Genomic DNA, 8403 nt, shown 5'->3' on the forward strand with positions numbered 1-8403 from the left:
CATAGCAGTTTCATTTGCAATGATCTCAAACTGGAAACAATCCAAATGTTCATCAGCAGAGAATAAAGAAAAAACGGTATAACCATATAATGGAATAGTATTCAGCTACCAAAAAGTACTTTCCTACTAATATATGCATCAATGTGGAGTTACTCCGGAAATTATTATATCGAATAAAAGAATCCATTATATCTTTAAGAATAGTGCCTACTGTATATTTCCATTTTTATAGAAGTTTAGAAAAATCTAAGTTTACTTATAATCAACCAGTGGTAAGAAATGCAGTGAAAGATGAAGTGTAAATGACACATAGAAACTTTTGGAGGTGATAGAAATATTTGGTACCTTAGTTGTGGTAATAGATTTTTAGTGCAATATATGTCAAAACTTATCAAATTATTCACTTTATATATGTGCAGTTTTATTTTATATGAATTTTATTTTAGCAAGAAATAAAACATTAAGATAATAAATGCTACTTGTGTTTTAAAAAGAAGATAAGGCACCTACTTTCAAAGATTTTTATAATCTGGAAGTAGAGTGAGATGAAACAATAATTTTAAAAAAGTAAGGGGTCTGGTGTAGTGGCTTATCCCAGTAAACCCAGCACTTTGGGAGGTCAAAGTGGGAAAACTGCTTGAGGCCATGGAATTCAGGGCCCATCTGGGCAACCTAGTTAGACCCCTCTGTCTCTACAAAAATAAAAAATAAAAACATTACCAGGGTGTGGTGGTGGACACCCGTGGTCCCAGCTACTCAGGAGGCTGAGGTGGGAGGATTACTTGAGCCTGGGTGGTCAAAGCTGCATTAAGCTGACTGCACCACTGCACGCCAGCCTGAGTGACTAAGACCCTCTCTCAAAAAATAAAATAAAATAAGATACAATAGCGCTCTAAAGTGAAAATAAATATAATAATTTTGAATTTGGAAATGTAAGCTAATAAATCTTAAAGTCTAATTTTTGAATGAATAAGCAAGGCTTACTCACCATTTATGACTTTGTTCATACAAAGGTAACCTGTGAATCTAATTATTGGTATTCAAAGAACAAAGGAAGTCCTAGTTGTCTGTTTAAGCTTTAATGGAAAAACACATTAGAACTATGTTTGAAAACAGACCTTAAAACGTCTCCAGTGCTTATTCCAGAGCTCTGCATCTGTGGACCTTCCATTTTTGATCATTGGGACAATGATGGTAGAAATCACAGTTTTTTCCTCTAAAGACATTTTTTCCTAATGTACAAGCCTTAAAAAAGTAAGTCTCCAGGATTGCATGGCACCTTGAGCCTCCATCTTTTGGCTCATTCACTGAAAGGGACTTTGTTATAGGCCACCAAGCATTTATCAAATATTCATGACAGGTCTGGTACTGTGCTAGGCATTTTGGAGCAGGAAGGGGCACATGGAAAGAGTCACTATACCTGCTTTCATTCATGTAAAAATTAACTTTGAATATGTATAACAATTAAGGAATAACAGTAGTGTAAATACCTTGTAGTGGTTAAACTATAAATGCAATTAAAAGAGCAAAGAAGGCAATACAGAGAAATAAGCAAAGGGTCTTGAGTCTGGACTTGAGAAAGGTAGAGGGAAATCAGCAGAAGTGGAGACAAATTCACTATCATTCATTCATTCAATGAATATTAAGAATCTACCATGCCAAGGCACTGAGCTAAGAACACAGCGGTGAACAAAAATGCACTAGTCCTTGCCCCTACATGTTGCTCCCAGCCTACTAGGAGAAGCAGTTATTGAATAAATAGATATGCAAATAAAAATACAATTGCAAAAGATTACTAATGCTGTGAAGGAACAGTGCACGGGTGGAAAAGATGCAAGAGCTGAGGAAAGAGGACATGCACAGAAAACACAAGGCAGCCATGGGGATGTTCAGGATTCCGGATTTTAAGTACAACATTGTAACCAGCTGGTGAAGAAAGCATGCCCTCTAAGGTCAAATAAAGTCAACTAAATAGAGGGTACACTAGGCTGCTACCAAAGAACAACTTCACTCAAGTCTTCTCGCCTAATACCACTAGCCTCTCTCTCAGGCCCTGCTTCTCTTTGGGTTCACTTCTCCTCTGGCACCTTTCCCTTTGTCCAAGTCACTCTCTATTTCCCTACTCAGTCCTGAGAAAGACAATCTGATTGGTCCAGGTTATTACCTTCAGTCCTGCTTGGGTAAACTTTTTTGTACCGGAGCAGGTTACACATCACTGGCCAGCCTAGAAATTGGTTGCCCTTGGGTCACATGGTCATCCTAATCCAATTAGCTGTGACCAGGAGTCATATGGCACAGAAACGGCTAAGGAAGAAGAACCTATGGTGGAAATGAAGATGGCAAATGCCATTGTCAATGGTATTTGTCAACCTCCTTAATACAACCAGGAAAAAAAAAAAAAAGGTTTCTCTAGTAGAGTGGAAGTAAGCAATAGAAGGCTTTGAAAATCAGAGAACTGAGCCTTTTTATGGAGACCATTGAAATCTTACAAAGGAAATACGCAGAGACTGATATGATGAAAGTGGAACTTCAGGAAGACAAGTGAATTTGTCTTAGTTTTCTATTTCTTTTTCTACTAAACCATACATTGAGATTTAAAGGTCATAATATTTTCTCTTACCCTCTCAGATCAAATGTGATGAGAAATGGGTACAGAGAGAGATGAAGGTAAAATAGCAGGCTAATTATTGATAAAGCTAGATTACAGAATATGGCTTAGCATTGACTTCCCTTTGAACTGACTGCCAATCCCTGGCAGGGTAGGGACAGAGCCCAAGGAGTGGAGGAGAAGGCACTATTCTGTTCAGAGGGCCAGTCTTAGGAAGAGAGAGAAAAGGTGGGGGCACCCAGATCCCAACTCACCACACAATCACCTCTTTGATCTTGACAAAGAGTAAAAGAAATACAGGAGCTATTTGTCACACAACTGCTGTTTTCTGAAAACCTGGCAAGTGGCAAGTCCTTTCCTGCAACATTTCTGTATCCTGAAGGCCTGTTATTCCTCACCCCTGATTTGCCTGTTTCATCCCCTGCCAATCCACAAGAAGGTCCCTCCTCTTCCTCACCATTCTGTTTCTCCTCATTCAAAAGTCTGCTCAGAATTCAGCCTTTATATAGGGTCCCCAGAAGAGAAATATCTTGACTTCTCATATCTTTATTTTTTTATCACTCAGAATGTATAAAATATTTTATCATATAGGTGTTTTTCACTTAACATCATTACCCTAACTCAACAAAATTGGTTGTAAAACAATTCTTTCTGAAGCAAGAGAACTTTACACTTTTTAAAAACAAACAGCCTACTCTGCTTTTTCAAATGTCACCCATTAGAAAATGAAGCAGATTTTTTTCTGGTTTGAGGCAGGGAAAGTGTGGGCAGTATAGGTACTGTTGAACATGAATTCAGTCATTCTAATACAGTACAAAATCTGAAGACTACTCTTTAGGCCGTTAATACTAATTCAAAAGATATTTACATGTAGTACCCTAAGAAAAAATATGAAAACAGAGAAGTTCAAGAGAAGTTATAGAAGAAAAGAGTACTGGAAATTCTGGCAGGTGAATTATTTGCTTTATTCTCTCACTTACTACTCACCTTGAAATATCAACAATCACAAAGATCTTAACAATTTTTAACAGTTTGATGACTATAAAACTTTAAAAGAGGGAGAATATTTACTTCTAGCAAACAAAGAAGCACCCATTATGTGGTAGCACATGTGGTTGTAAGACAATCAACTACAAACAACTGGCAACTTCATACATAACTTGACTCCTTTTATCCCAAACCATGTTTATTTAATAACAGCCTTGTGCCTTCATTAATGATGTTTCCAAATATCTCTTGATCCTGGCTAAGTGTTTCTAAATATTGATCTTGGGTTAGCAATAACTATGACATGTATAAAAAGGAGATATTAGGCAATTAAACTGTCTAAAACAGTTGACCAAGTCATGCAAATTCTCTAAACCTAGAGGAGGATCAATCTTGAAAGTGAAGTTGTGATTTAATTCATGTACTTCTTAAGTATGAGATTCTAAGTGAGCATTGGGAAGCATAGGAAACCTTTACTAATGAATCTTCAGGGACCAGTTAGCACAGTTTGTTAAATTGGAATGCTAATTAGGTCTAGGCAATAGTTTAAATCAACCTAAATGCTTGTTAGTTTGACCGATTACAGGTGCCCAATAAGTGTTTGTTTGAATTCAATAATTCTCTGTCCAGAGGGAATATTCTGGTTCATGAGTGGGTGAATTGAAAAACATAAGCTATTAGTCATGAATAAATTGCATATCAACTGGTGCATTTCAGCATTACTACTGGAAGTCCAAGGTCGCGGCAGTGATGGCTCAGTCAGGTCCCTTTCCTTTGGTAGGTCCTATGCAGCGATATTTCCAAATGGACCTAGATTATTTTGAAGCTTTTCCATGGCATGTGTAATATTATGGAAAGTACAAGAGTGAAAAATCTGGGTTATAAGTCAGTCCAGAACTACCAAACTATTTAATGACAAAGCAAGTCTAGAACCCACTGTGCTGACTTGTGGGGAGTCTTCCTTCCATTGTGGCCCCTCAAATCTTTCTTGAGTCTACATTTGTCCCTTTCCTACCCCCAAAACGTGCTGCTTTCCCCTTAGTGTATTCTCAAATATTGAGTGTTAGGTTCAGACTAAATACTGTAGCCTGTATGTAGCCTTTTGATTCAACGACTGGTGTCCTGACTCCACAAAACCATCCCAGAATTGTTTCCATCTCTCAGGCGCTAGAAACTGCAAAGCCCAACACTTTCCATAACAACATACACAAAGCTAGCTCCAATCCTGCAATTACACAAGAGCCAGGGGCACTGCTGCAGGTAATGGGTCAGGTCAAGAAGGATTCCAGTTTGTCTTTTAGAGGGTAATTTAACCGAAAAGCAGAGGCAGTGAATCACTGTGTTAGAAGAAACTACTTTGGTATCAGATAAAACCACATGGGGCTTAGGGCAAATTTCAAATTTGGCACTTCAGCAGTAGCAAATTCGTATTACATTCAGCTGTATGTGACAGAAAACCCCCAAATAAGCACTTAGCTAAGCTGTAGTCACGATTTCTGCATCCCAGCTAGTAGGAAGAAGGAACTGGAGGCCCCATTCTTCTAAGGACAACGGCCAGTAGTCTCCTATGTCATGCATACTTACAGGTGATGGGCCAGAACTTAGTGAAATGCCCCTGTCAAGGCTCAAGGAAGGCTGGGACATACAGCTTCCACCCTGAGTGCCCTGCTAAAAATCACATATCCTCTTGCTTAAAAAAAAAAAAAAAAGGCCGAACATGGTGGCTCACGCCTGTAATCCCAGCACTTTGGGAGGCCTAGGTGGGTGGATTATGAGTGCAAGAGTTCAAAACCAGACTGACCAATAGGGTGAAACCCCATCTCTACTAAAAACACAAAAATTAGCCAGGCGTGGTGGCACGTGCCTGTAATCCTAGCTACTCGAGAGGCTGAGGCAGGAGACTCGCTTGAACCTGGAAGGCGGAGGTTGCAGTGAGCCGAGATTGCACCACTGTACTCTAACCTGAGCAACAGAGCAAGACTCTGTCTCAAAAAAAAAAAAAAAAAAAAAAAAAAAAGGCAGAGGAGATATTGTATAGAAATTACGTCTCTGTTTCATTCCCTTCCTAACTATGGGACTATGGGTAATAATTTTGTGCTAAAATCTTCTGTGATTTAAGATAATACTTCCTGTGTGTGGATTATTTTGCTTAACCTCTCAGCGGTATCTGACACTGTTCAGCACAAGCTCCTTGCTGAAGCAATCTATTCTTCCTGTGACTTCCATGGCAGGATAGTCTCCTGACTTTCCTCTGACCTTTCTATTTCTTCCCAATTTTTGTTGTTAATAGTGTTGCCTCCTCTTCTTCTTTCTGTTCCTTAGTGTTCCCATTGGCTCTGTCCTGGAGCAGCTTCTTCCTCACTTCTCACTTTACCCATTTTCCTCACTGTTATCCATGGTGGAAGGAAGTATAATGCACATTTATTGAATGCTTACTATACACTAGGAACTATAAGTGTGTTATATAGAGCATCTCACTTAATCCTATCAACAATCCCAAAGCTAAATACCATTGTTATTATGGAGGTTGGTGTGATCTGTCCACTGTTGAGCAATGCCAGATTTGGATTTTAGTCCAGGACTGTCTGACTCCCACAGATTTTGAGCTTACTACTCCACCCACCCACCTTTCTCCAACCATGTAAAAGGAAAACCCTACCAGGTCCCAGCACATACTCAGTCGCTTACTGGATACATCCACTGATGATCATGCCACTGAGTAAACTCCTGGTTCTTTCATCAACTATTTATTGAGCACTTATTATGTGCCAGGCACTGCTGTAGGTGCTGAATCTACTGAAGCAACTGAAAGAGACAATCTCTAATTTCATGAAATTTACTGTTTAGCTGAAGGCACAAACAGTGAAAGAAACAACATCAGTTTGTGAGAAACACTACAAAAAATGAAGCAGGCTAAATGGATAGAGAGATGGAGAGGGCTGTACAGTAGGTGGAATAATGGCCCCACAAAAGATACCAACCCTCTAATCCCTAGAAGCTATGACTATGTTGCATTACATGGAACAGGGAATTTTACAGATGTGGTTAAGGTTAAGGGTCTTGAGGTGGGGACATTTTCTAGAATAATGTAGATGAACCCAGTATCATCACATAGACCCTCAAAAGTGAAAAGTTAGAGGTATGGGACAATGACAATGGAAGAAGATGCAGGAGAAATGTAAAGCATGAGAGGGAATTGACTGCCATAGCTGGCTTTGAAGATGGAGGAAGAGGCCACAAGCCAAGGAATGTGGCGTCTCATGAAAGCTAGGAATGGCTGTCAGTTTACAATCAGTAAGAAAATGGGGACATAAATTTCTGCTGCTTTAAGTTACTAAATTCTGATCTTTTTTTTCCAGCAGCAACAGAAGACTAATGCAGGCTGTTTTAAGTAGAGTGGCCAGAAAAGGCCACTGAAAACAAAGACCTGAAGAGATAGCTGAGAGAAGAGTTTCCCAACCAAAAGAAATGAGTCTGGAGTGAGACGAACTTGGAGTGTACAAGGAATAGTAAGGAGGTGAATGTATCTGGAGTGAGGGGAGAACTGTCGGAGCTGAGAGAGGAGGAACAGCCTAGGCCAGCACATGTGGAGATGTGCAGGTCATGCAGCTTTGGATTTTATTCTAAGCACGATGAGAGGACTGGTCAGCAGGGGAGAATCACAACCTGACTTAGCTTGTAAGTTTGCCTGTGGGTGCTATAATGAGAGTGGACTGGATGGGGCAAGTGTAGCAGGAAGGAGTCCAATTAGGAGACTCTTCATTGTTATCCAACATTCCAAATAAGAGAAGACAGCTTGGACTAAGGTGAAAGAGGTGAAGTAATTGGTCACACATAGGATATATTTGAAAGTCAGAGTTCATTCTATTTTCTGATGACTTGGAAGTAGGGTGGGAAAGAGAGAAGCCAGGATGGGCAACTAAATGCATGGTGGTGCCAGACAATGACATGGAAAAAAGTGTAGTAGAAGAAGGTTGGGAGGGATCAAGAGTCAGGTTTTTTAGACATAAGTTTTAGATGCCAAATAGCCATCCAAGTCAAGATGTCAGGTTTTCAGGTATGTGAGTCTGAATTTAGGGACAGTTTGGATTGGAGGCATGTGGTAGGCAGATTTTAGTTGCTCCCCAAAGACGTCCACATCCTAATTCCCAGAATCTGTATGTCATGTTACATGGCAAGGGGGGATTAAGGGGTAGCAGATGGAACTGAAGTTGCAAAACAGCTGACCTTAAAATAAAGAGATATCCTGGATTATCTAGTTGGACCCGATGTAATCTAAAGGATACTTAAATGAAAAAGAGAGAGGCAGAGGACTCAGAACCAGTGATACGGCATACTTAACTAGCCAATTCTGGCTTTGAAAAGGATGAAGCTGGTTTCTGAAGTTGGTGGAAGTGGTCATGAGCGAAGGAATTGGGACACCCTTCTAACAACTGGAAAAGACAAGGAAACAGATTCCTTCTGAGAGCCTCCGGAAAGGAACACAGCCCTGCCAACACCTTGAGCTTAGTTCAGCGATAACCATTTCAGACTTCTCAGCTAAAAAGCTGTAAAATAATAAAAGGTGTTTTTTTTTTTTTTTTTTTTGAGACAGAGTCTGGCTCTGTCGCCCAGGCTGGAGTGCAGTGGCTGGATCTCAGCTCACTGCAAGCTCTGCCTCCCGGGTTTACGCCATTCTCCTGCCTCAGCCTCCCGAAGGTGTGTTGTTTTAAGCCACACAGTTTGTGGTAATTTGTTACATGTGCAATAGGACATTAACATAAGGCATAATTTCTCTGAAACTTCAGTGTATCCTGTCTTGGTAAATG

This window comes from Trachypithecus francoisi, unplaced genomic scaffold (assembly GCF_009764315.1).
Source record: "Trachypithecus francoisi isolate TF-2019V2 unplaced genomic scaffold, Tfra_2.0 Lachesis_group7, whole genome shotgun sequence".
NCBI classification, from domain to species: Eukaryota; Metazoa; Chordata; class Mammalia; order Primates; family Cercopithecidae; genus Trachypithecus; species Trachypithecus francoisi.